The sequence below is a fragment of the Oncorhynchus gorbuscha genome, linkage group LG08, assembly GCF_021184085.1.
Source record: "Oncorhynchus gorbuscha isolate QuinsamMale2020 ecotype Even-year linkage group LG08, OgorEven_v1.0, whole genome shotgun sequence".
In the NCBI taxonomy this organism is placed as follows: domain Eukaryota; kingdom Metazoa; phylum Chordata; class Actinopteri; order Salmoniformes; family Salmonidae; genus Oncorhynchus; species Oncorhynchus gorbuscha.
Genome location: NC_060180.1, coordinates 34,633,081 through 34,660,947, shown reverse-complemented (window position 1 = coordinate 34,660,947; position 27,867 = coordinate 34,633,081). Strand labels below are relative to the sequence as shown.

The 27,867-nt window shown below is 42.8% G+C and overlaps 1 pseudogene across 1 annotated transcript; it reads left to right on the top strand.

Annotated features, from left to right (window-relative positions):
• Positions 1–945: 945 nt before the first annotated feature.
• LOC124041529 lies at positions 946–25,917 on the top strand (annotated as a pseudogene). The gene is made up of 14 exons (XR_006839960.1): positions 946–1,102; positions 8,131–8,345; positions 10,329–10,510; positions 12,497–12,708; positions 12,933–13,111; positions 15,694–15,799; positions 15,963–16,215; positions 16,340–16,535; positions 16,639–16,762; positions 16,952–17,194; positions 21,317–21,671; positions 21,892–22,074; positions 22,213–22,345; positions 25,342–25,917. The product of XR_006839960.1 is annotated as an elongation factor 2-like (transcript).
• Positions 25,918–27,867: the final 1,950 nt, after the last annotated feature.

The following is a 27,867-nucleotide window of genomic DNA, read 5'->3' as shown; positions in this document are numbered from 1 at the left end:
TCAGAGGAATGCCCAAGAAATTGCCCAAGACTCCAGAAACCCAAGCAATAGACTGTTCACTCTATATAGCTCAATTATTGTGCATTTGATTTTATTCCTTGTGTTAGTTACTTTTGTATATTATATATATATATATTTTAGCTCTGTTGGGATGGGTTTGTAAACAAGCATTTCACAGTAAAGTTTACACCAGTTTTATTTGGTGCATGTGATAAATCAAATGTGATTTTATTTGACTTGCTGTTTATTTGAAACAGGCCTTTATTTGCTGCAATGTGTGTCATTGCCCAGCTGAAAGGGACAGGCGGCTTTTGAGACAGCAGTTAATTGAAGTTTTAGGGTAAGTATGCCTCCAATGCAATTATGCAGTCTAACACATCCACAATGGGATTTCAACAGCCTTTTATGTTTATTGTCAAACTAATGAATTATTGTATTTCATTTTAAATTATGTAACAACATTCCAGCCTTGTTTAGAATTATCTTGTTCAAATATGGCACAATTACACTATTTGTATACGTTTGCATCACGTTCAATGAGGGACTTTTATTTTATTTTGAAGGATCGACCTCCAATTTCCCTATTGTTGGTAATCGTTATTGTGGCTAGCTTCACATAAATTGGGACAAGCGGATACCAGGGCCGCGTTCAACTGGAGAACGCAGACAACATTGGCCAACATTCAGATATAAATATAGAATGTGAACAAACATGCCTATCTGATTCTAAGAATTCATGTCAGAATAATTAATGCCATCTCTACCAACGCTCCAAACCGTTTTTTTGTACTGAACCTGCCCAGGCGAACCCACTGAACTATATGAGCGCCGCTCTTGCCCACAGCTTGTCTGTCTGGAAAGCCTCCGCAAATGAAAACGTTTGGGGGATGGGGTCGGCCCCGGCAAGAACTCGCCCATAACTAATCCCGCCCCGTTCGGTGGGGAAGGGCTACTACACCGAGGTTATCAAATAAACGTGATACAATGCAGCGTAGGCTGTCATAAGCGTTGTCTCTTTCCTGCCTTGCCTTGGACGAGGAAGGCGGTGTATTAACAGTGTTCATTTGACCAACAAGTTCATCTACGAACATCAGGCAAAATGGTAAGTCGAGTTTGAAGTGTTTTACCATAATTAGGTGAACCGGAAAATCTGTGTTGTCAGTGGGTAAAGAGTTGGCTCATGTCCTTCGTCCGTGACCGGTGAAATTAACCGGGCCGGGTGAATCAGCCTCCGAACCGAAGATGGATGCTCGTCTGTTCGAACGGCATGACGATGTTTATAACACCGCGGCAGACAATGCTAAATAAACCTCAATTTGAGTTACTGATTTGAAAGCTTCCAATTTCTCTGAATAATTTCGTTTGAGGAATATGAGGGATGTCTGAATCTACGCAGCTGTCATGCTGGTTTTTATTATCTAGTTAGCCATCTTTAGAGGTTGTCTTGTCTGTAACTGGGCCCCTACACAAAGTAACTGTCACCCGCTTTGCTTTTGGGAGGACAGGACTTTACGTTGTTTTTGACAACAGTAACTTTAACTGTTCACAAGTGTCATTGCATCGGTATTCAAAACAGTTGGTAACTGTGTCCCGTGTCTAATTGTAAATGAATGACGTACATAATGTTCAAGTTCTCTAAATTGGCCACCTAACAGTAAAACGTCCAGTTATTTGGTCAAAGGGGGCATGTAATGGCATTACTTTGTTTGAGAGAAATTGGCTAGTTACAGGTATGTGATGGAATCGCAAAAATGTAGGCCTGCAAAGTGCAGCGTGATGCAGTTGTGCACAATGGGCAATTCCCTTTAGTGCGTCACCGTTTTCTATTATAGTAGGCTGGACACATTAACTGTTTACATGCTCTGATTTAAAATGAGTTTATTGCATCCGCCATGGAGCCAAGTTTAATAATGCCCTAGCTGCTTGCCGTAGTTTTGAAGTAATCGCGAAAAAACACATAATTTGAGTGAATTTTCACCCCCCCCATCTCGTATTAACACCGTGGCACCAACTCGCCTCCCGAACGTTCTGTTCCCATCCCATTGTTCTGCGTCACATTGCAGCTTCTCTATTGTTAGCAATGAGATCTACCCGCGTAAACCTTGTAACACAGGAGGTTGGTGACATCTTAATTGGAGAGGACAGGCTCGCGATAATGGCTGGAGCGCAATATGTGGAACGTGTCAAATACTTTAAAGAAATGGGTTCCATGTGTTTGATTCCATTCGCTCCTCTCCAGCCATTTATGAGCCGTCCTCCCCTCAGCAACCTCCACTGCCTTGTAGGCTTCCAATCTAATTGTATTATTCACATGTGCTGAATACAACCAGTGTAGACCTTACTCTGAAATGCTTACTTACAAGCCCATAACCAACAATACAGTTCAAGAAATAGTTAAGGAAATAATGACTAAATAAAGGAAAGTTAAAAAGTAATACAATAACAAGGCTATATACGGGAGTACTTTTACCAAGTCAATGTGAGGGGGGTACAGGTTAGTTGAGGTAATTTGTACATGTAAAGTGACTGCATAGATAATAAGCAGCGAGTAGCAGCAGCGTAAGAACAATGTAAATAGTCTGGGTGGCCATTTTTTATTAATTGTTCAGCAGTCTTATGGCTTGGGGGTAGAAGTTAAAGGAGCCTTTTGTACCTAGAGGTGGCGCTCCGGTACCGCTTGCCATGCGGTAGCAGAGAGAATGTCTATGACTGGAGTCTTTGATCATTTTTGGGCCTTCCTATGACACAGCCTAGTGTGTATATAGGTCCTGGATGGTAGGAAACCTGGCCCCAGTGATGTATTGTAGCGCCATACGGTCTGATGCCGAACAGTTGCCATTCCAGGCGGTGATGCAACCGGTCAGGATGGTGCAACTGTATAACTTTTTGAGGATCTGGGGACCCATGCTAAAGCTTACCTCAGGTAAGTTAAAGTGGAACTGAATGTTTAAACTACTTTGCAGATATGAAAATAATCATATCAGTCAGAAATATCAAATTCCTGGTTTATGCTTCAAAACTTTATAAGAGGTTTTAAAATAGGTTGGTTCTATTTGACTCAAAATCCCATCCATGACATACAGTAAGGTATTGCTGGCAGAAAAGATGGATGCAGTTCAATACATTTCTTGGTATTCCCCAAAAATATTGCTATCAGGTTGTAAATCATAGCTGGCCTGTACATTGTTTGCTGCCTTCACCTATTCAGCATGCACAAGGCCTGTGGGCTGACTAGGACACACAAGCGAGTGTAAATTAGTTGTCATCTACTACTTACAGCCTGAATTAGAAACAAGCAAGTCTATTATTACAACATTTGAGCAGTAGTCTAGGTTGGCTACTCGACTACAATACATTTTGAGTGCATGCTGTGAATTCACTTGTGTTTTCTCTAATATGGTCCGTGCTAATGTTCCCATTCAGTTGTTAAAAATGTGGGTTGGGGCAAGCTGCAGAAGGATGAGTGGGCTACTACTTCCCACTGTTTATCAGTGCAATTTTTGACAGCAACTAGCTGAAAGTTTGAGAAGGTTCATCTAATGTTCCCTCGTAAGATTTTTAGCTCTTCTGGCTAGCATTAGTTGTTGATGTGCATAAGAAAGTGAGGGGGAGAGAGAGCCTACCTTTTTGTTCATGTTTAATTTGATCAATAGGATTGTGATGTTCCCTAATGTAAGAGGACTCCCTTGGTATTTACATATTTGCACAAATCCATTCAGGTGGCTGTTGGCGAATGTGTTCTAACGATCTTAATTTGAGCTGTGGCTACTGCCTGTAATTCTCAGTTCAAAGTGAATGATGGCAGGCCTGTGTGGTAAATTGATTTATTTACATATAGGTGTACTGTAGCTCTGATTGGCTGTAGCACGTCCGCGTAGACTCCGGTCCTGGACAATATGTTTTTATTTATTTACTGTCGTGTCTATTTATCCAAAAGCACGGCTGCTTTCCTGCACTATATTGCTATAGAATTTTTAGATGCCTTTTCTATGTGTAATTCCCCTAAATTCTATGAATTTGTGAAAATGTGAAGGATCATATCTACAGTGCATTTGGAAAGTATTCTGACCCCTTGATTTTCCACATTGTTACATTACAGCCTTATTCTAAAATGTATTAAATTGACCCCCCCCCCTTCAATCTTCACACAATACCACATAAAGACAACGTAAAACCCATTTAAAAAATGTTTGCAAATGTATAAAATAAAATAAATCACATTTTACCCAAGTATTCAGACCTTTTACTTCAGCCTCCTGAGGTTGAATAGGCGCTGCTGCGCCTTCTTCACGACGCTCTCAGTGTGAGTGGACCAATTCAATTTGTCTGTGACGTGTATGCCGAGGAACTTAAAACTAGTTACCCTCTCCACTACTGTTCCATCGATGTGGATAGGGGGGTGTTCCCTCTGCTGTTTCCTGAAGTCCACAATCATCTCCTTAGTTTTGTTGACGTTGAGTGTGAGGTTATTTTCCTGACACCACACTCCGAGGGCCCTCACCTCCTCCCTGTAGGCCGTCTCGTCGTTGTTGGTAATCAAGCCTAACACTGTTGTGTTGTCCGCAAACTTGATGATTGAGTTGGAGGCGTGCGTGGCCACGCAGTCGTGGGTGAACAGGGAGTACAGGAGAGGGCTCAGAACGCACCCTTGTGGGGCCCCCGTGTTGAGGATCAGCGGGGAGGAGATGTTGTTGCCTACCCTCACCACCTGGGGGCGGCCCGTCAGGAAGTCCAGTTGCACAGGGCGGGGTCGAGACCCAGGGTCTCGAGCTTGATGACGAGCTTGGAGGGTACTATGGTGTTAAATGCCGAGCTGTAGTCGATGAACAGCATTCTCACATAGGTATTCCTCTTGTCCAGGTGGGTTAGGGCAGTGTGCAGTGTGGTTGAGATTGCATCGTCTGTGGACCTATTTGGGCGGTAAGCAAATTGGAGTGGGTCTAGGGTGTCAGGTAGGGTGGAGGTGATATGGTCCTTGACTAGTCTCTCAAAGCACTTCATGATGACGGAAGTGAGTGCTACGGGGCGGTAGTCGTTTAGCTCAGTTACCTTAGCTTTCTTGGGAACAGGAACAATGGTGGCCCTCTTGAAGCATGTGGGAACAGCAGACTGGTATAGGGATTGATTGAATATGTCCGTAAACACACCAGCCAGCTGGTCTGCGCATGCTCTGAGGGCGCGGCTGGGGATGCCATCTGGGCCTGCAGCCTTGCGAGGGTTAACACGTTTAAATGTCTTACTCACCTCGGCTGCAGTGAAGGAGAGACCGCATGTTTCCGTTGCAGGCCGTGTCAGTGGCACTGTATTGTCCTCAAAGCGGGCAAAAAAGTTATTTAGTCTGCCTGGGAGCAAGACATCCTGGTCCGTGACTGGGCTGGATTTCATCTTGTAGTCTGTGATTGACTGTAGACCCTGCCACATGCCTCTTGTGTCTGAGCCATTGAATTGAGATTCCACTTCGTCTCTGTACTGACGCTTAGCTTGTTTAATAGCCTTGCGGAGGGAATAGCTGCACTGTTTGTATTCAGTCATGTTGCCAGACACCTTGCCCTGATTAAAAGCAGTGGTTCGCGCTTTCAGTTTCACGCGAATGCTGCCATCAATCCACGGTTTCTGGTTAGGGAATGTTTTTATCGTTGCTATGGGAACGACATCTTCGACGCACGTTCTAATGAACTCGCACACCAAATCAGCGTATTCGTCAATATTCCCATCTGACGCAATATGAAACATGTCCCAGTCCACGTGATGGAAGCAGTCTTGGAGTGTAGAGTCAGCTTGGTCTGACCAGCGTTGGACAGACCTCAGAGTGGGAGCCTCTTGTTTTAATTTCTGCCTGTAGGCAGGGATCAGCAAAATTGAGTCGTGGTCAGCTTTTCCGAAAGGGGGGCGGGGCGGGGCCTTATATGCGTCGCGGAAGTTAGAGTAATAATGATCCAAGGTTTTACCACCCCTGGTTGCGCAATCGATATGCTGATAAAATTTAGGGAATCTTGTTTTCAGATTGGCCTGAGTTAGGGCCTGAGTTACAGGCAGTTAGATTTATGTCATTTAGGCAAAAATTGAAAAAAGGGGGCTATACCTAAGAAGTACCAGTAGTAAATGTTATTTTATCAACCTATAAGTATTAGCTTTTTTAAATGATTTTTTATTGTAATGGTATTGTATTATTGCAAGGCAAAACAGTTGATAAACAAGCCACATTTTTAAAATGTTATTTATTTCAAATGTGGTTTGAACTGGGTGTGACCAAGTAACCTCGGTGAAACTCCAGCAATTGGCGTAGGATAGGTGGGGCTGGGGCGCGTCGGTTTAAAGTCACTACAGACCCAGGTTCAATCCCAGGCTGTGTCACAACCGGCCGTGAATGGGAGTCCCATAGGGCAGCGCACAAATGGCCCAGCATCGTTTGGGGAGGGTTTGGCTGGGGGGGCTTTACTTTGGCTTCCGGGTTAAGACACGCGGTTTGGCAGGTGAAGTTTTGGAGGACGAAGGACCAGACCGCCACTTCTCCTGAGCCTGTCGGAGAGTTGCAGTGCTGAGACGATCAAAAAAGTAAACAAAAGAAATAAGGATAAGTGGGGCAGGTTTGAGACTGGTCTCAAATAATATGAAAATATACGTTATTTCTAAGTTGCCTCCAGTGTCTTTACGGTCTGCTGTAAATTAATAACTTTTATTTGCTAAATATTTCCAAAAGATGGCAGCATAAAGCCACGAGGCATCAGTAATAGGCTACAGTTGAGGCCAGTTGGACTTACTACCAAGTTCTCTAAAACGACATTTGAGACATATGGTATTGAAACTAACATTACATTCTCTGGCAAACGCTGTGGTGGACATTTCTGCAGTCAGTATGCCAATTGCATGCTCCCTTAACTTGAGACATATGTGTTATTGTGTTGTGACACAACTGCACATTTTAGTGGCCTTTTATTTTCCCCAGCACCTGTGTAATGACCATGCTCTTTAATGAACTTCCTTTGGCAGTTTTTCAGCCCTGGATTCATTTTTACTCATTGTCCAGATGACTTATAACACATCATATTTCAAAGGTCTAGGACGGTTTATGAACTAGCGCTGACCCGTTCAGTTCAAAGGATAATTGATCATTATAGTGTCAACAAGTAAAACAGCATATGTTGGTGGTCTGTCCCTAAAATAGAGTAATGGGTTAAATTCTAGTCTGTGAGCCAGACCGTTCTATTCTACTTATAGTGTCATGCCACCCACCCACCAAGATATGACATACCACCTCACCCCATATGACCAGATGTCTGACTAAGCCTAAGCTAAGGCAAATGTCAGCATCCCACACTGATGTGCCTTCTAAAAGAGCTAGATCATTAGTCAACGTGTTGTTGGGTGTGGTTATCAAATGAAAATGTATGCTGACAGTCCATCAAAGATAATTTCGCTTTCATTGTTGTTTATTTGGGGGTGGGGGTTACTGCTGTTAAATATCAAACGCATATGCACAGTACAAATAAAGAAGTGAAGCTTAATGGCCACTCACATTTTCACTTGGGGTGGATTTAGTAACATTTACATTTAGTAAAGTATGTCAGATCTTTTTCTAACATCAGATTTGCTACTTTTCACACTAGCCTTGGGTATGGCTACAGTCTTGCTTCTCGTGAGTACAGTGTACCATAATAAATAGATAGCAATACAGGAGCTTTTCATCTAAACCATATTGTACATAGTGTTGCGCAATGATTTGCATTTTTGTTAACGGCAAAAATGCTGTCTACTGGTATTAAGGTAATTCTTCTAGGGAGATGTGATGTGGGAGAGCCATTATCTTTACACTATTCCTCAGAGGAGGGTATGTGGTGAAGATGTCTCCCACATTACCTCCGGAGGTATCCCTTAAAGAGATTTGAATCTAGATCTCTCTTTACACTATGCAATTATCTCACTTGGACCTAGTTTGTGTCTTCAAAGTAATGTAAAGAGTCCCATAGTCATGCATGTCATTGGGAGATGTAAGTGAGCATTTGACATACGTGAGTTAGGGTTCGCCCCCCAAATGACTGAATTAACCCTTTTATTTAGCTGGGCTTGTCATCAAGACGAGAGCATATTATATTTTTTACAATAATGTCTTGATTGATCTGTGCTCTTCAGGTGAACTTCACAGTGGACCAGATTCGTGCGATCATGGACAAGAAGTCCAACATCCGTAACATGTCTGTGATCGCTCACGTGGACCACGGCAAGTCCACGCTGACTGACTCCCTGGTGTCTAAAGCCGGGATCATTGCAGGGTCTCGCGCCGGAGAGACTCGCTTCACAGACACACGCAAAGACGAGCAGGAGCGGTGCATTACCATCAAGTCCACGTAAGTAGTACAGGGTCGTATTCATTAGTGCACACTGTTGCAAAATGTTTTGCAACTAAATTCGAAAGCAAGGGTTTCTTAATGGGACAAGTTCATGTCGTCCGTCCCAGTTTTGGCCCGTTTGCCTCGGTTTCATTCATAGAGAATAGAACCCAGGAGTGCGTGTGTTTGGATCTTACAACCTATCAATTCCTATACTGTAGATGTATGTTGCTTGAGTTTTTTTTAAAGTACATTGTTAAAATCATTGACATTATGACTTGTTGGCCTTCATCTGAATACTTGTAAATAATTTAAGTAATTTCTCAAACTTGAAGAGCGAGGTCTTCACCACCCTCATGTGATCTTCTATAGACTACAGGTCGGTTTCTGATCACTGTCTTTTCCCACGGTTGTATATTTCTGTCATATGAACAGTGTTGTACGGAGGACAGTGTGTTGTAAAATGTACACTTTAATATGGGCTTAGCTAGCATACAGTGCCTTCAGAAAGTATTCAAATCCCTTGACACATTTTGTTACACCTGAATTTAAAACGGATTAAATTGAGATGGCCACTGGCCTACACACAACACCCCACAATGGAATTATGTTTTTATTTATTTTTTTACAAAAGCTGAAATGTCTTGAATCAAATATTCAACCCTTTATGGTAAGTGTAAATGAGTTCAAGAGTAAAACTTTGCTTAGTAAGTTGCATGGACTAGTGTTTAACTTTTATTTTTAATGACTACCTCAATTCTGTGTGTGGGGTACAGAGATATCTGTAACATCCCTCAGTCGAACAGTGAATTTCAAACGGATTCAACTACACAGGGAGGTTTTCTAATGCCTAGCAAAAAAAGGCACCTATTGGTAGATGGGTAAAATAAAAAAGACAGGATATCCCATGGTGTTAATTACACTTTGGATGGTGTATCAATACACCGTGTCTTAATACACCCAGTCACTACAAAGATACAGGCATCCTTCCTAACTCCGTTGCTGGCGAGGAAGTAAACCCCTCAGGGATTTCACCATGATGCCAATGGTGACTTTAAAACGGTTAGAGTTTAAAGGCTGTGATAAGATATAACCAATGGATCAACAACATTGTATACTGAACAAAAAATATAAGTGCAACAATTTCAAAGATTTTACTGAGTTAGTTCATATAAAATAAATTCATTAGGCCCTAATCTCAGGATTTCACATGACTTGGCAGTTGGGGCCACCCAATCAGAATGAATGATTTTTTTTTTCCCACAAGGGCTTTATTACAGACAAATACTCATCAGCACTTTTTGGGATAAAAAGAAACAGAATAGAGCTAAGCACAGAAAATCCTAGAGAAAAACATGGTTTTCAGACACTGGGAGAAAATTCACCTTTCAGCAGGACAATAACTTAAAACACAAGGCCAAATATCTACAATAGTGTTGCATTGAATGAGTCTCCTAGTTTTGAATAAAATCGGCTCAAATCTATGGCCAGACTTAAATGCTGTCTAGCAATGATCAACAACCAACTTGACAGAGCTTGATGAATTTTAAAAATGCTAATATTGTAAAATCAAGGTATGCAAAGCTCTTAAACTTACCCAGAAAGACTCACAGCTGTAAATGCTGCCAAATGTGATTTTCTAGCATGTATTGACTCAGGGGTGTGAATTCAGGCTGTCAAAGGGTATGACTACTTTCTGAAGGCACTGTATGTATGGCTGAAAACAACACTGCCTATACTTATGCCCGAGCTGAAGATGCCAGATTACAGGTAGAAAACAATTACTTACCATGCTTTGTCTTTGGCTTTACACCGATGACAAACAACAAAGCAGGATAAGTTACAGTGCAGCTTGTTCTGTCGTTCCCCCTGCACACTAACTTGACTACTATCCCTGTTAGTCTGCATCCCACGGCTGACAGGGACACTTGGTTTTGGACACTATGTCATTTAATGTTGAAACATCTACCATTTACCTATCCTCTCCCTCACTCTTCTCAGGGCCATCTCTATGTACTATGAGCTGGGGGAAAATGACATGGCCTTCATCAAGCAGACTAAGGATGGGCTTGGTTTCCTCATCAATCTGATCGACTCCCCGGGCCACGTGGACTTCTCCTCTGAGGTCACAGCCGCCCTCAGGGTCACAGACGGCGCACTGGTGGTGGTCGACTGTGTCTCAGGTTGACTCTCCTTTCTTACTCACTGTCTTTGTTTCTCTTGCTCTCTCCTTTCTCACTGGGAGATTCTCAATTGCAAATGTTTACAGAGGTGGAATTCCAAATGAAATGTATAAAGTAGTAAAAATGATCTTTAGCCAGTTGTGCAACATTTTCCAGATGAAAGGATAAGTAGCATGTCATTTTTTAAATATGTGCATACTTTTCTCCTCTGAAAAAACATCTGATTCAAAGGGGGTGTTGCGGATTTCAAAATCCGAAGGACTGGTAGGATATTCTTGTGCTTCCTTGACGGGAGGAGGCGAGGACACTTCCGTTAACCTACTAACTAATTTTCCTTTTCTATATTTGATTTGCTCAACTCCTGCGTGCTCCCTTGCCTCCTTTTGGAGAAAAAAAAAGTCAAAGGCTCCCGAGAGGGGTGGTCTAAGGCACTGCATCTCAGTGCTAGAGGCGTCTCTACAGACACCCTAGTTTGAATCCAGGCTGTATCCCAACCGGCTGTGATTGGGAGTCCCATAGGTTGGCGCACAATTGGCCAAGCGTTGTCCGGTTTAGGATTTGGCAATGGTAGGCCGTCATTGGGGCGGCAGGGTTAGAGCATTGGACTAGTAACTGGAAGGTTGCAAGTTCAAACCCCCCGAGCTGACAAGGTACAAATCTGTTGTTCTGCCCCTGAACAGGCAGTTAACCCACTGTTCCTAGGCTGTCATTGAAAATAAGAATTTTTAACTTAACTGACTTGCCTAGTTAAAAAGTTAAAATAAATAGTCAAATTGAGGCGGAGAGGGTGTGGACCAGAAATGGAATTAAACTCCTTCCCCACTCGCGCATCATCAGGCAAATTACGTTTACAGGGGTGGATCCCAAGAAACTACATTAATTTAAGACATTTCATAGATAAAAAGATGAGTAGCTCATTGTTTTTTAACATGCTGATTTAAAGTGGGTGTGGCAGATTGCAAAACGCTTCCGCGAAGGACTCTGGTAGGATATTATGGCCCTATAAAATCTGCGTTAAATAGATCACGGATGGAATCACTGAATCCAGACATTAAAACGGAATTCGACAATATCAAACATTTTATTGAACTTATTAGTAGAAAATCAACTTTATGTTGAATTTTAGAATATACATTATTTTTCCCAAGATTATCAAAATGCATCAGTGATTCATATTTTCCTTCAACTCTCTGAATAGGCAACGGCACAGGAATGCCCCGGTCTGTGTGCATGCATTTGTCTACCACTTTGTAGCTGTTAGTGACGATGCTAATGTAATGATGACCGTCTTCTAGTTGTTTTGGGGAACCTCTCCATCTTTCTCAATTAACTGTTAACTACTAGCTTATGCCTGCCTTGCAGAATGATATCATGATTATTTACATCAATCCAGTGGCCAGTAGTTTTTCCAACTTTGCAATCACATGAGCGCTACAAAAACATTGTTAACACCCCCCAAAATAGGCTGGTGCACAATTGACTTAGTGTAACTAACTACACCTCAAAATCCATAAAACGACTTTCCTGGACCTCAAAAGTGGTCTGATGTGGTTTATTAAGCATTGTGGACATAAATGTTTTAATATAATAAAAAATGCAAAACTGTATGACGGAAACCCGTTTAAAACAAAACTGAACCGGATTTGGGAAAATTAAACTTATTCGATATGGCCCTAGGATACACATAGCTAACCTTGATTAAATGTGGCTATCGGGGAGGGGAGAGGACCCTTCTGTTCACCTACTAACGAATTTACTTCTCCTCAACCACATCTATCGGTTTCCGGGTCAAGGAGGAGAGGGTGGAGGACAGACCTTTTGCCCATTGTCCTTCTTTCTCTCGCTCAGGCCTTTCTTGATGTCCTTTCTCTCGCTTCCTCTCTCTCATTGTTCCGGTCTCCTTTCTCTCAGGGCAGACTTTCTTGCTCTCTCAATTTCTGTGTTTGGATTTTCATATAACACCCTCGTTCTCCATCCCCTGTTCAGGTGTGTGTGTGCAGACAGAGACTGTGTTGAGGCAGGCCATTGCAGAGCGCATCAAGCCGGTGCTGATGATGAACAAGATGGACCGGGCCCTGCTGGAGCTGCAGCTGGAGCCTGAGGACCTGTTCCAGACATTCCAGCGCATCGTGGAGAATGTCAACGTCATCATCGCCACCTATGGAGAGGATGAAGCAGGACCAATGGGTGCCATTATGGTGAGGGACACACACCTGACAAGAATAAGTCTAAGTAGTGATCAGTTGGATTGAATTCCTTGTAAATTCCTGCCAATTTAGGAGTGGAGTTGCACCGCTATAGAGAGAATTCATGTCTAGTTCAACTGACAGATTTAAATGGGACTTGTCTCCAAACTCTGACATGATCAAAGGGAAACATGTTTGGCCTAAGACAACGACATGGTCCTCTTGTCGTCCCTCAGATTGACCCTGTGATCGGTACCGTAGGGTTTGGGTCTGGCCTCCACGGCTGGGCCTTCACCCTCAAGCAGTTTGCTGAGATGTACGTGGCCAAGTTTTCTGCTGGCAAAGACACCCAGTTGGGACCAGCAGAGCGATGTAAGAAGGTGGAGGACATGATGAAGAAGCTATGGGGAGAGAGGTACACACACACATATATATATATATATCTCTATCTATATATATCTCTATCTATATATATCTCTATCTATATATATCTCTATATATATATATCTATATCTAGATCTACACACAGACTGTACATGCATACACACACACCACACTGTATGTACTTGCATACGTAATCGCACACACATTGTATGAGTAAACTTTGGACACATGCTTATTAAAGGGTTTTACATAGTTTTAAGGTCTTCACTATCATTCTATGAAATAACACACATGGAATCATGTAGTAACCAAAGTGTTAAACAAATCCAAATATATTTTAGATTCTTCAAAGTAGCCACCCTTTGACTTGATTACGGCTTTGCATACTCTTGGCATTCTCTCAACCAGCTTCACCTGGAATGATTTTTCAACCGTCTTGAAGGAGTTCCCACATATGCTGAGCACTTGTTGGCTGCTTTTCCTTCCCTCTGCGGTCTAAATCATCTCAAACCATTGCAATTGGGTTGAGGTTGGGTGATTGTGAAGGCCAGGTCATCTGATGCAGCAGTCCATCATTCTCCTTCTTGGTCAAATAGTCTTTACACAGCCTGGAGGTTTGTTGGGTCATTGTCCTGTTGAAAAACAAATGATAGTCCCACTAAGTGCAAACCATTTGTGATGGCGTATCGCTGCAGAATGCTGTGGTAGCGATGCTGGTTAAGTGTCTTTCATTCTAAACTAATCACAGACTGTGTCACCAGCAAAGCACCATCACACCTCTTCCATGCTTCACAGTGGGAACCACACATGCGGAGATCATCCGTTCACCTACTCTGTCTCACAAAGACACCGGCGGTTGGATGCGTAAAATCTCAAATTTGGACTCATCAGACCAAAGGACAGATTTCCACCGGTCTAATGTCCATTGCTCGTGTTTCTTGGCCCAAGCAAGTGTAATTTTATTAGAGTCCTTTAGTAGTGGTTTCTTTGCAGCAACTTTACCATTAAGACCTGATTTCAGGCTGGTGACTAATGAAATCCTAGGCATCAGAGGTAACTCTGGGTCTTCCTTTCCTGTGGCGATCCTCATGAGAGCCAGTTTCATCATAGCGCTGGTTTTTGCGACTGCACTTTCAAAGTTCTTAATTTTTCGGATTGACTGACCATGTCTTAAAGTAATGATGGACTGTCGTTTCTCTTTGTTTATTTGCACTGTTCTTGCCATAATATGAACTTGGTCTTTAATAGGGCTGTCTTCTGTATATCATCCCTACTTTGTCACAATAGAACTGATTGGCTCAAATGAATTAAGAAGGAGAGAAATTCCCCAAATGAACTTTACAAGCCACACCTCTTAACTGAAATGCATTCCAGGTGACTACCTCAGGAAGCTGGTTGAGAGCATGCCAAGAGTGTACAAAGTTGTCATCAAGGCCAAGGGTGGCTACTTTGAAGAATCTAAAATATATTTTGATTTAACACTTTTTTTGTTACTACATGATTCCATGTGTTATTTCATAGTTTTGATGTCTTCACTATTCTAACATGTAAAATTTATTTTAAAAAATATGGAAAAGAGTAGGTGTCAACTTGACTGACAGTGTACATGGACAAACGCATACTGTACATGTGTAAACACACAAGTGTAATAAGATGGAGGACTTGATGAAGAATCTGTTCACAGTAGGATCTATGCATCTGACCGAATAGTGGGCCAAGAGGTACATGCAGAGCTGAAAGAAGGGTGGGAGATACAATGTAGACAGGTACACACTGACTTGGATTACGTTCCAGATAGACATTCTCTGCGACCTGTGCAGGTTGCAAGATCTATACAATGTCTTGAAGTAACATCTCAGGAATCACACGAATGTGGAGTGATCCTATAATTTCTACAGAGCTGCACTGAGAATTTGTATCTGGAATGCACATTCTCCATCTCTCTCTCTGGGCACACTTGATTTAGAACGCCTATCATGCTGGGTAGGTATAGCTTGTACCTTAGGACCAATGAAATGTTTCCAAAGGGGATGACGCCACCTACCCCAGCATTTCGGACTTATTAAATTAAGTGTGCCTGTTCTCTCTCGCTTTCTCAATCACACGCACACAGGTGAGGGCGTGGCAATATTGAAAAGTGTTTGCAGGTATGTTACGTGACGCGGGCAGCCACCTATATGTACAGGGATTCTCTCTGTATGGAGACCTGTTGAAGACAAAGTAAACCCATTTGGGAGCCTAAATTGCAGGTGCGCACTTCTCTTATGCTGGCAAACAATCTGACGTGTTGCAAAAATGTCTTGTCTTGGGTTGTTGACTTAACAAAGCTGATTGTATCGTACTGAATGTAAATGCTTGCGAGTTCCTGGCTGTCATAGTGATATGAAATGTAGTTAACTGTTGAACTTGTCTTTTTTCCTTGACTCTTAATAGCACTGGTTTTCCATTTAACTTCCTGAATAGAGAGACTTCAATTGGAATGGATCTCAACCAAGCTTGCAACTTGTTGAATGCACGTTTTGTTGAAATGTGGGCTGCTCTGGATAAGAGTCTGCTAATTGACTGAACTGTCAATAAAAAATATTTGTGTAAATCTATCCCTCCATCTGGCAGGTTTTTTGACCCAGCCACTGGGAAGTTCAGTAAGACTGCCACTGGCCCCGATGGTAAAAAGCTTCCCCGCACCTTCTCTCAACTCGTGCTGGATCCAATCTTCAAGGTGAGACCGGCCATGATGACCCTAAGTGTTTAACTTGATTAATTTATGCAATGCATTGACTAATATTGGTCAATGCATTGCATTAATATTGATGTATCAATATTTTATTTTGAAAGGATGAAAATCAACTGTCTAAACCCTCACCCATTCTCCCTCCCTCCAGGTATTCGATGCCGTCATGAACTTCAAGAAGGACGAGACGGCCAAGCTGATAGAGAAGCTGGACATCAAGCTGGACACGGAGGACAAGGAGAAGGAGGGCAAGCCCCTACTGAAGGCAGTGATGCGTCGCTGGCTCCCAGCCGGAGAGGCTCTGCTCCAGATGATCACCATCCACCTGCCCTCCCCCGTCACCGCCCAGAAGTACCGCTGTGAGCTGCTTTATGAGGGTCCAGGAGACGACGAGGCCGCCATGGGTGAGGACAGGCACGCACACCGAGACATGCTTCCCCAAACAACTGACTGGGGGCAGAGAAAAGTACACTGCCTGTCCTAATTAGGCCCCCTAATTACCCCTCCCCCCTTTCCCTCTTCTCTCAGGTATCAAGAACTGTGACCCCAAGGCACCTCTGATGATGTACATCTCTAAGATGGTGCCCACAACAGATAAAGGTCGCTTCTACGCTTTCGGCCGTGTCTTCTCTGGCTGTGTGTCCACCGGTCTGAAGGTGCGCATCATGGGACCAAACTTCACCCCCGGGAAGAAGGAAGACCTCTACATCAAACCCATCCAGAGGTGTGTGTGTGGTACCATTTAGAGTGCCAGATACGTGATTGAAGTGAACTTTTAAATATTGTATATTCTCTCCCTTCAATCTCTTCTCGTCCTCCCTCCGTAGGACCATTCTGATGATGGGGCGCTACGTAGAGCCCATTGAGGATGTACCATGTGGAAACATTGTTGGTCTGGTTGGAGTAGACCAGTATCTGATTAAGACGGGGACCATCACCACCTTTGAACAGGTAGCTTGTACATCATCACATTATACTATAGGAAAACTGAAGGCCACATTGACTTTTAATGGCAAAGAAGGATTTTCCACTCCCAGACTTTTGCTCTGGTCAAAAGTAGTGCACTATATAGGGAATAGGGTGCCATTTTGGATGAACAATAGATGAATATTTCTCCCATCTTGTATGCTCGTCCAACAGGCCCACAACATGCGTGTGATGAAATTCAGCGTTAGCCCCGTGGTGAGAGTGGCTGTGGAGGCCAAGAACCCAGCTGACCTGCCCAAGCTGGTGGAGGGCCTGAAGCGTCTGGCCAAGTCTGACCCCATGGTGCAGTGTATCATCGAGGAGTCTGGCGAGCACATCATCGCCGGGGCCGGAGAGCTCCACCTGGAGATCTGTCTCAAGGATCTGGAGGAGGACCACGCTGGCATTCCACTGAAGGTGAGGGAGGGGGAGGAACAGACTACATATGAGATGGGTTTGAATGCGCTTTCTCCAAGTACAGTACAAATGGTGCACTACAGAGAAAAGGGGATTTTGTTTTCCACTGCCTAACAAAGATAATCTGCCATAGGGAGTGGGTGTCTTTACTCTGTAGACATTACACGATGTGGCAAGACTGCCGTCAACGAAATATGTCTTAACCTCTCTGGGATATGTGGGACGGTAGCCAAAAATGTCATTTTACATTGGCGCGTTATGTTCAGTATTTCTAAAACATGTGGTGATTGTGCAGAGAGCCACATCTATTTACAGAAATACTCATTATAAATGTTGATGAAAATACATCTGTTATGCATGGAATTAGAGATATACTTTTCCTTAATGCAACCGCTGTGTCAAATGTTTTAAACTACGGAAAAAACATCTGAGTACAGCGTTCAGACAACAAAGCAGCCAAAAAGATATCCGCCATATTGGGTGGTCGACATTAGTCAGAAATGGCATTATAAATATTCACTTACCTTTGATCTTCATTAGAATGCACTCCCAGGAATTGCAGTTCCACGATAAATGTTTGTTTTGTTAGATAATGTCCATTTGTGTCTAAAATAGATTATTTTGTTAGGGCGTTCGGTTAAACAAATCCAAAAGCGCGTTCAGGTCCTGTCGGACGAAAAGTTGTAAAAGTTACGTTATACAAGCCCGTAGAAACTTGTCAAACTAAGTATAGAATCAATCTTCAGGATGATTTTATCATTAATCTTCAATAATGTTCCAACCGGAGAATTCCTATGTCCGTAGAAAAGCAATTGAACGAGACCTAACTCTCTCGTGACCGCGACTCAGAGCCTGTGGAAATCTGCCAGACACCTGGCTCATTCCTCTCTCATTCGGTCCCACTTCACAGTAGAATCCTCAAACAAAGTTCTAAAGACTTGACTTCTAGTGGAAGCCTTAGGAAGTGCAACATAACCAATATCCCACTATCTACAATAGGGGCTGAGTTAAAAAAAACTACAAGCCTCAAATGTTCCACTTCCTGGTTGGATTTTTTCTCAGGTTTTTGCCTGCCATATGAGTTCTGTTATACTCACAGACATCATTCAAACAGTTTTAGAAACTTCAGTGTTTTCTATCCAAATCTACTAATAATATGCATATATTAGCATCTGGGACAGAGTAGCAGGCAGTTTACTCTGGGAACCTTATTCATCCAAGCTACTCAATACTGCCCCCCTGTCACCAAGAAGGTTAGGCTAGGTTTGGGCATAGTAATTAAAATATCCAAATGAGCGTTAGTATTCGAATACTTGCGAGAGTTCTTTTTTTTGGGGGGGGGGGAATCATAGGCCTATTTTAACAATAAAGGCTTTGTCTAAAGAAGAATATACCATGACATTTGAAATTCTTAATTCAATCAAATAAGCGTTTGAATGTAGTTTGACGTCCATACTGTAGCCTCGGATTTCACACACTACCTCATAATGACAAAGAGAAAAACATTTTATTTTTTGCAAATAGACACCTTATTTACATATGTATGTACTATTTTTTTTAAATATTTTTTTATTATTATTATATATTTTTCTGTGTTATTGACTTGTTAATTGTTTACTCCCCATGTGTAACTCTGTTGTCTGTTCACACTGCTATGCTTTATCTTGGCCAGGTCACAGTTGTAAATGAGAACTTGTTCTCAACTAGCCTACCTGGTTAAATAAAGGTGAAATAAAAAAATACATTCAGACCCTTTGCTGTGAGACTCAAAATTAAGCTCTGGTGCATCCTGTTTCAGTTGAACATCGTGAGTCCACCTGTGGTAAATTTAAATTGATTGGACATGACAGATTGAAGCCACTCCTCAGTAAAAGGCATATGACACCCCACCTGGAGTTTGCCGAAAGGCACCTAAAGGACTCTGAGCATGAGAAATAAGATTCTCTGGCCTGAATACCAAGTGTCACATTTGGAGAGAAACTGGCACCATCCCTATGGTGAAGCGTGGTGGCAGCATCATGCTATGGGGATGTTTTTCAGGGACTGGGAGACGTCTGGATTGAGGTAAAGCTGAACAGTGCAAAGTACATAGATCTTTGTTGAAAACCTGCTCCGGACCTCAGACTGGGGTGAAGGTTCACCTTCCAACAGGACAACAAACCTAAGCACACAGCCAAGACAACACAGGAGTGGCTTCGAGACAAGTCTGTATGTCCTTGAGTGGCCCAGCAGGTGCCCGGACTTAAACCAGATCAAACATCCCCTGGAGACCTAAAAATAGCTGTGCAGCAACGCTCCCCTTCCGACCTGACAGAGCTTGATGATCTGCAGAGAAGAATAGGAGAAACTCCACATACAGGCGTGCCAAGTAGGGATGCATGATATCGGAATTGTCCAAAATGGCAACATCTGTATCGGCCTGACGTCTAGTTTAACAGCAACATTAATAAAATGTCAAAGCGAGGCCTCCCGGGTGGCGCAGTGGTTAAGGGCGCTGTACTGCAGCGCCAGCTGTGCCACCAGAGACTCTGGGTTCGCGCCAAGGGTCTGTCGTAACCGGACTGGGAGGTCCAGCGACGAGACTGGTAGCTACTAAACAATTGGATACCATGAAATTGGGGAGTATGTCGTTGACAGTGACGCAAATTAATACAAATAGTAGAATTATGCCATGCTTTTATTTAAGGCTAACTGCAAAGTCCACTATTACATTACATTTAAGTCATTTAGCAGACGCTCTTATCCAGAGCGACTTACATTTTGTGGCTAATCCTTATTGTGGCTAGCATCACATAGCTGGGTCCGACCACCATTAATCAAATAATGACTGTTTTATAAATTAGGGTTATTTTAGATGATGACATCTAGACTATGTCGTTTTGCTATGTTTTTTTTGGGGAACATTGTTTGCATCCATGAGCTAGCTAGCTTTTTTTGACCAGCACTAGGTGCGCGAGACAACTTTACCAGCATCATAGCATGCGTATCGATGAATCGTTGTGACATATGAGTGATTGTGTAATAACTACGTAAAAGTGGATGAACGCGTTAAATTATGTGAAGTGCAGTCCTGATAGGTCAAATAGTGTTTCAGGCGCATCTTTTTTTGACACGCAAAGACCCAAACGGCGTTCCATAGAAATCCTGGTTGAGAATGAAACAACTGAACAAATGAACGATGAAACAGCAAGTAAGTTAAATAAATAGCTTTGATTATGTTTTCCTGGTAATGGGGACATGAGTACATGCCATCAAAATAACTTGTGGTGTGTGTTTTTTTTATTTAACTAGGCAAGTCTATTAAGTAAAAATTATTATTTACAATGACCACGCTGGGCCAATTGTGCACTGCCCTATGGGGACTCAATCACGGCCGGATGTGATACAGCCTGGATTCGAATCGAACTGTAGTGACGTCTCTTGCACTAAGATGCAGTGCCTTAGACCGCTGTGTGTGTGTTAATTGTACTAGAATGCTTAAAAGGCCGCTAAAAATTGTAATATTGGTATCGCTTTTTTTTTTTTTTTTGCATGGAAAGTATCGGACAAAAATGTCATATCGGTGCATCACTAGTACCAAGCTTGTAGCGTCATACCAAGAAGACTCTGCTGTAATTGCTGCCAAAGGTATTTCAACAAAGTACTGTAAAGGGTCTGAATACTTATGTAAATGTGATAGTTTAGTTTTTTGTATTTTGCACATCTCTAATCTGTTATTTGTCATTATGGGGTATTGTGTGTAGATTAAGTCCATTTTAGTATAAGGCTGTCAAGTAACTGTGGAAAAAGTCAAGAGGTCTGAATACTTTCTGATGACACCGTAGCTGGCTAGCTTCTTTAAATTGATTTGATGCAGTCAAGACAGGCACTACCAGATGGGATGATAACCTATCTGTATGGCTACTCTCTCCAATATCAAACTCACCATCCACTGTCCATTCCCCGCACTTCTGTAAGCAAAGGACTTCTCCCAAGTCGCGCAGCAAGCCAGTTCCCAAGTTGTCTTTTTTTTTTAATCACGTATTTAGACTATCCAGGTATCCCAAAAAATGTCATGATATTAGTGAAGTTGTTTAAAATTTCCATCCCTAGTCCTAACCTGACCTCTCACTCTCACAACAGAAATCAGACCCGGTGGTGTCCTACAGGGAGACTGTGTCTGAGGAGTCTGAAGTGATGTGCCTGTCCAAGTCCCCCAACAAGCACAACCGTCTGTACATGCGTGCCAAACCATTCCCTGACGGCCTGGCCGAGGACATAGAGAAGGGTGACGTCAGCCCCCCGGCAGGAGCTCAAGATCCGTGCCCGCTTCCTGGCTGACAAGTACGAGTGGGACGTGTCGGAGGCCCGTAAGATCTGGTGCTTTGGTCCCGACGGCACCGGGCCCAACCTGCTGATGGACGTGACCAAGGGAGTCCAGTACCTGAACGAGATCAAGGACAGCGTGGTGGCCGGCTTCCAGTGGGCTGTCAAGGAGGTGGGTTTAGGTTTATGTTTAGTTAGTTAAGCTTGACAACCAACTAAGGCACAGTCCATTTTCCTTGCTTATTGAAGCATTGCAGTTCAAATCTGCATTCATGACTTCAGTGTGTAAGTAGACTTGAATCTGCAGTTTAGGCCACGCTACAGGTAACACATTTGCTTAGTCTTTTCTCTATCCTGAGTTGTGACGTGGTGTTCCTTCTTCCCTCCTACAGGGTGTGCTGTGCGAGGAGAACATGCGTGCGATCCGCTTTGACATCCACGACGTGACCCTGCACACAGATGCCATTCACCGCGGTGGCGGACAGATCATCCCTACCGCCCGCAGAGTGCTGTATGCTTGCCAGCTCACTGCACAGCCAAGACTCATGGAGCCTGTCTACCTGGTCGAGATCCAGGTGTGTGTGTGTGCGCATGCGGGTGGTGTGCGACTACTTTGACACTTGAACTTGACCACTGTCTTACATTGAATTGTATGCTAGTCTATTTGGAATCAAGTGTGACATGACGGAGTCATGCGTTTCCTGTCTCTGCAGTGCCCAGAGCAGGTAGTGGGCGGGATCTACGGCGTGCTGAACAGGAAGCGAGGTCACGTGTTCGAGGAGTCCCAGGTGATGGGCACGCCCATGTTCATCGTCAAGGCCTATCTTCCTGTCAATGAGTCATTCGGTGAGTGAGAGTTAACTTTATCCATGGCTTACCAGGGAAACTTTTAATTTCAGTGTACTTGACGGAATTGAAATGTAACTGACCCTAACCCAGTGTAGGACATTTATTCTTATTTGATGGGCGATGTATAGAGATTACCCATTGCCTTGACACAACCTTCTGAACATTTCACTGTTAACTCTCAAGCTACCAACTTATTTTACATACAACAATTACTAACTGGGGTAATTTTGACCCCAAGAAACTATTAGAATCGCAGCAACAACTTTCTTATCAAAACATCCTTAAACATGTCATTAATGTTATCGGAGTGAAGAAAAGACTTAATTGTTTTTGTATGTTCTGTAAAACTTGTGTAGCTTTTTTTCCAAAGTAAAATCCACATTAGTACTAAACTTAATTTAACATCTGAATATACTATCATTGAGTTTTCAGAATGTATGTGCTAAAAACCACTGCCATTTAAAGGGACAGTACACCAACATTTTGAAATGTACTTAATTTGATTTACAAAAAGTTAAAATCACTTCAAAAAGTGATCCTGAGAAACAACAAATTGCATTATTGCTGTTAGTGAAACAATGTTAGCCGTACGGCTATAGCAGCATGCCTAAAATTGATGTGCGTTAGTTAGTTTACATCAAATGGTATAGCACCCAAAATATCCTAAGCTACACAAAGAATATTGGATATGAATTCTGGTATTTTATTTAACATTTTCAGTGTTTTGGGAGAATGCACAGCAATATTCTTTACATTCAGAGGGTAGCTGGTTTCAACAAGTATTCATACCACTGACAGACTTATGAGCTGTTTTGACTGCAACTTATTCATATATCTAAAGGTAATTTACATTTTGTACACAGTTATAACCATAAGTGAGTACTAGGGATGCAACGACTCACGGATAGGCATCAGTCCCCAACTTAAAACATCGGTCGGTGGACCCAGTCAACTATCTACAAGGGGGGCAAAATATAGGCTACGTTGTCACCCCTAATCTGATAGTGGTAGATTCCTAGTTTCCCTTATGGCTCAGATCAGTAGTGGTAGATTCCTAGTTTCCCTTATGGCTCAGGTCAGGTGCCTACTAGGGGCAGGATTGTTATGTTGGGCCTCAAGTTTCCACTCTGATGCTATGTTTGTAGCCTAGTGGTTAGAGCGTGGGACTAACCGAACGGTTGCAAGATCGAATCCCTGAGCTGACAAGGTACAAATCTGTCGTTCTGCCCCTGGACAAGGCAGTTAACCCACTGTTCCTAGGCCGCCATTGAAAATAAGAATTTGTTCTTAACTGACTTGCCTAGTTAAATAAAGGTTTAAAATAAATGTGGGAGGTGGAAATTTACTAGTTATGAAGTGGTAACTACCATTTGGCTGCATTCATGTGATTTGAACTCGTTGAGAAAAGCTGATTGGCCAACAAACTGTCAACCATAAACTAAAAGTACAGATATCATGCTTGTAAACAAATCAGTTCAAAAACCACATTAATAGATTGCTTTTTATAAATAATTGTTGTTGCTTTTTATAAATAATTGTTGTTGCATTTTAACTGCCAAAAATGCTGTTGGAGGCCATTTAGTTAGTAGGTGACGTCAGAGGTCGCCATGTGGGAAAAGTGGGTGCTCAGGATGATAGACAAGTTTCCCACTAGTAATTACCAGTTGGACGGCTGTTCAAGTTGTATTTTGGTTACGAGCTCAACATAACACTGCCTCCTTCAGTGCCAGATGCACACTTGTGACTCATAAAGGGAAGCGTGTCTGTAGCACAGTACATCTCCCAGTCCGTGGTAATGTAATGAGCTGTTCAGTAAGCACAACACAGGGTGCATTGGCCAATTCATTGAAAGCTTTAGCTTTATAGAGTGGGAACTACCCGTTTGCTGAAAAGGGTGCAAGAGTGAAACCCCTTTCTCAACCACCGAGAATGGGCGCATATGTGCAGCTATAAACCAAAGACTGTAAAAAAATATATAGATAAATAGCCTACTTATTACTTGTCATTGTATTTGGCTCGGTCAGAATCAGCTGCTTGAATGCAGAGGGGAGACCGTTTCTTTGCTTTTCCATCTTGCACCTGTATACTGGGGTGACGTCAGCGTGAATGTGTCAACATGTTTGAGGTGTTGGCAGCTGCAGAGGCTGCCAACACTCATTGATCATAATGTGGATCTCATTGATCATGGTGACATACTGTTAATGTTTTATCCACAATTCTATGTCCGCCTTCAATTAAAAAGGCAAGTCGGTTAAGAACAAATTCTTATTTACAATGACTGCCTAGGAACAGTGGGTTAACTGCCTTGTTCAGGGGCAGGACAACAGATGTTTACCATGTCAGCTCAGGGATTTGATCTAGCAACCTTTCGTTTCTGGCCCAACACTCTAACCACTAGGCTGCTTGCCTAGTGATTTTAAAAGATTGTAGAGAATCTTCCAATTCTGATTTATCGAAGTAGCGTATGAGATCTGTCTTTCTAAACTGATATTTTCATCAGTCACATGAAATCGTTTTATGGGCAGTGCCCTTGACAATAGTGTTTTCCTGTTAATTGTGTTATGGAACGAACATCCTCGTGTAACCTCCTTTACTTGAGCGCATTGTTGGGCTTATATGAAGAAATTATTTTTATCAACATTTTAAGCTAAACTTCCTGATCTGGGTGGGGGGGGGTGTAGCCTTGGCCTACTAGTTGTATGAATTTGGGATCTATCGTCCCACAACTGTCCCAGAGTCTGTTTTGGAAAAGGCTATTTATTTCTTGACAAGCTGACCAATAGAATTGGTAGCCTACATGTTTCTACTATAGTACATTGACAGGCTACCGATTTGAGTTTGTTACTTGTCGTGTTGGCTGAGGAATAGTAAATGTGTAGTTATCCCCGTGTTCAAAGTGCACATCAGAATTCAGTAAGCAGGACCGCACGTTGCTACATCCTCGACTTGCATGTTCTGTTAATATCATCTTCACCCCCCCTCTCCTCCCCCAGGTTTCACAGCTGACCTGCGCTCCAACACAGGTGGCCAGGCCTTCCCCCAGTGTGTGTTTGACCACTGGCAGATCCTCCAGGGGGACCCCCAGGACCTACCACCAAGACTGCCATTGTGGTGGCAGAGACCAGGAAACGCAAGGGACTCAAAGAGGGCATCCCCGCCCTAGACAACTACCTGGACAAACTGTAAATGCTAATTCTGAATCCCAAATGGACCCCTAGACACAACAACCCCCTCTAGGCACTACAATTTAAGTTGTTGGCTAGGCATAAGCAATATGGGGTAGATTTCACCTAGCCTATCAGAGGGTAATGTGGATCTGTAAGTATATTGCTTATGGTATACCGATCTGACCCTTTCAGATCTACAGTGCCTAAAGGAATGGACTAGGGGTTGGTTTGGAATTTAGTGGATGTCTGACCATTCCTCCCCCCATTCCTTCTATTCCTCCACTGTACGAGTGAGGGATGGGACTGTACAGTGCGCAATGGCGCTTGCCTAAATGGAAACCTGGTGAAAATAAACCAAGGATACAAATGTGTAAATCATAATAAAGATTAATAGAAATTGTACTTGGGGTGGACTTCTGTTCATATGCTGGTTAACGTTTTTATAAAAAATATTACTGGTCAGAGTTGGTACTGTTTCGGGACCTAAAAGGGATAGACCGCAGTTGCTACATCCATTTTTTATGTACCCATATTCTTTTTAAGCTAAACTTTTATAAATGCCTCGAGCTTAGTTCAACTGCTGTACCTCATCAGAACCACAAGTTCGTTTACTCCCAATGATTGTAAAAAGTTAATGTAGACAACCATGTTGAGGTTATAATTTAACTTTAGTTTTCGTATCCTGGATGGCCAGTCCTTGCATCCATATATATGAATGAGTGGCTACATTTCTTCAGCCCCATCCTTCCGCTTTTTACTGAAACCGGCACAAAATGTTTTGTTTCTACTGCTGATTGAAGCGTTAACTACGTTAAGGTCTGGATTCAATTAGTAACATTTTAGCGCGGCTCTAACACGATAAGGTAATTTCAGATTGAGCCGCCATAAACAGAATTAACTGAACGCCGTCTCCGCGACCAAAATAACATTGCCTTTCATTGTCAATCGCGTTATAAACCACATCTTCAGTGTTAGGTTTTAAATAGGGTCCGTGCTATGTGGGCTACTTTGGGACGTCCCTGCCGCGTATGACATTTAAAACGGTGAAAGGGTTTCATTGAGGGCATGGACGTCCCTAAGGATCCCAGATATCACTAACCGATTTGAATGGAGCTATATCGAGCTCAAGTACAAAATGGCAGTGTAGGATCTAGATATAAATAATGACAAGAGAAAGAATGTTAATTTGAAAGGGGAGATTTATAGCCTCAGTCTGAGGTGTTACAATAGAACATCACGCATTCGAGGGTTTGAACTTGTAACGCGGCTGCAAAGGATATGCATCTCATGAATGTGCGATAGGTAACTTGCTGACTAGACCTGGGCGCGCCATCGCACGCATGTTGATTTTTGTCCATCCACACAAGGACAAACTGGTTGAAATATCACAACGAACTCTGAACCAACTATATTAATTTGTTGCTAGCTAATTTGTCCTGGGATAAACATTGGATTATTTTACCTTAAATGCACAACGTTCTCTACTCCGACAATTAATCCACAGATTAAGTTCCAAATAAAGTCTTCACATGGCGGTTGGCAACCAGCTAAACTGCATTACCGACTGGAGTGTGGACCTCAATTCATCTTTCAATCACACTCGTGGGTTTATGCTCTTAGAAGCCAATGATGGGAGAGGCGGGACTTGCAGCGCATCACAAATGGAACCGAGTTCTATTGAATAGACGGTGGCACCATCGGCTGCGCACGTTGATTTTTGTCCCCCCACACAACGTGATCACGACACGCAGGTGGTATAACAGTATAGACTTTACGTCCGTCCCCTCGCCCCGACCTGGGCGCGAACCAGGGAAGCGCTCCACAAAAGCCGCGGCCCTGCAGAGCAAGGGGAACCACTACTTCAAGGTCTCAGAGCAAGTGGCATCACCGATTGAAACGCCACTAGCGCGCACCACCGCTAACTAGCTAGCCATTTCACATCGGCTACAGTTGCAATATTAAAAACAAACTATGAACCAGTTATATTAATTTGGGGACAGGTTGAAAAGCATTAAACATTTGTCAATGTAGGTAGCTTTACAGTTGCTAGCTAATTTGTCTTGGGATCTAAACGTTATATTTTACCTCAAATGCACAAGGTCCTCTACTTCGACAATTCATCCAAACATAAAACGGTCAACCAAATAATCTCCTTCCAGGCTTTTTCTTTGGACTTTATATTGTAATTGGCAACTAACTTGCATAAGTATTACAACCACCGACCTCTGTCTTTGTCACCCATGTGGGTATCTGCTTCTATAAACCAATGAGATGGGAGAGGCTGGATGCAATCAGCTCACAAATAGAAATGACTCCTATTTTAGCACTGGGCAACGCAGACGCTCGTTAGCG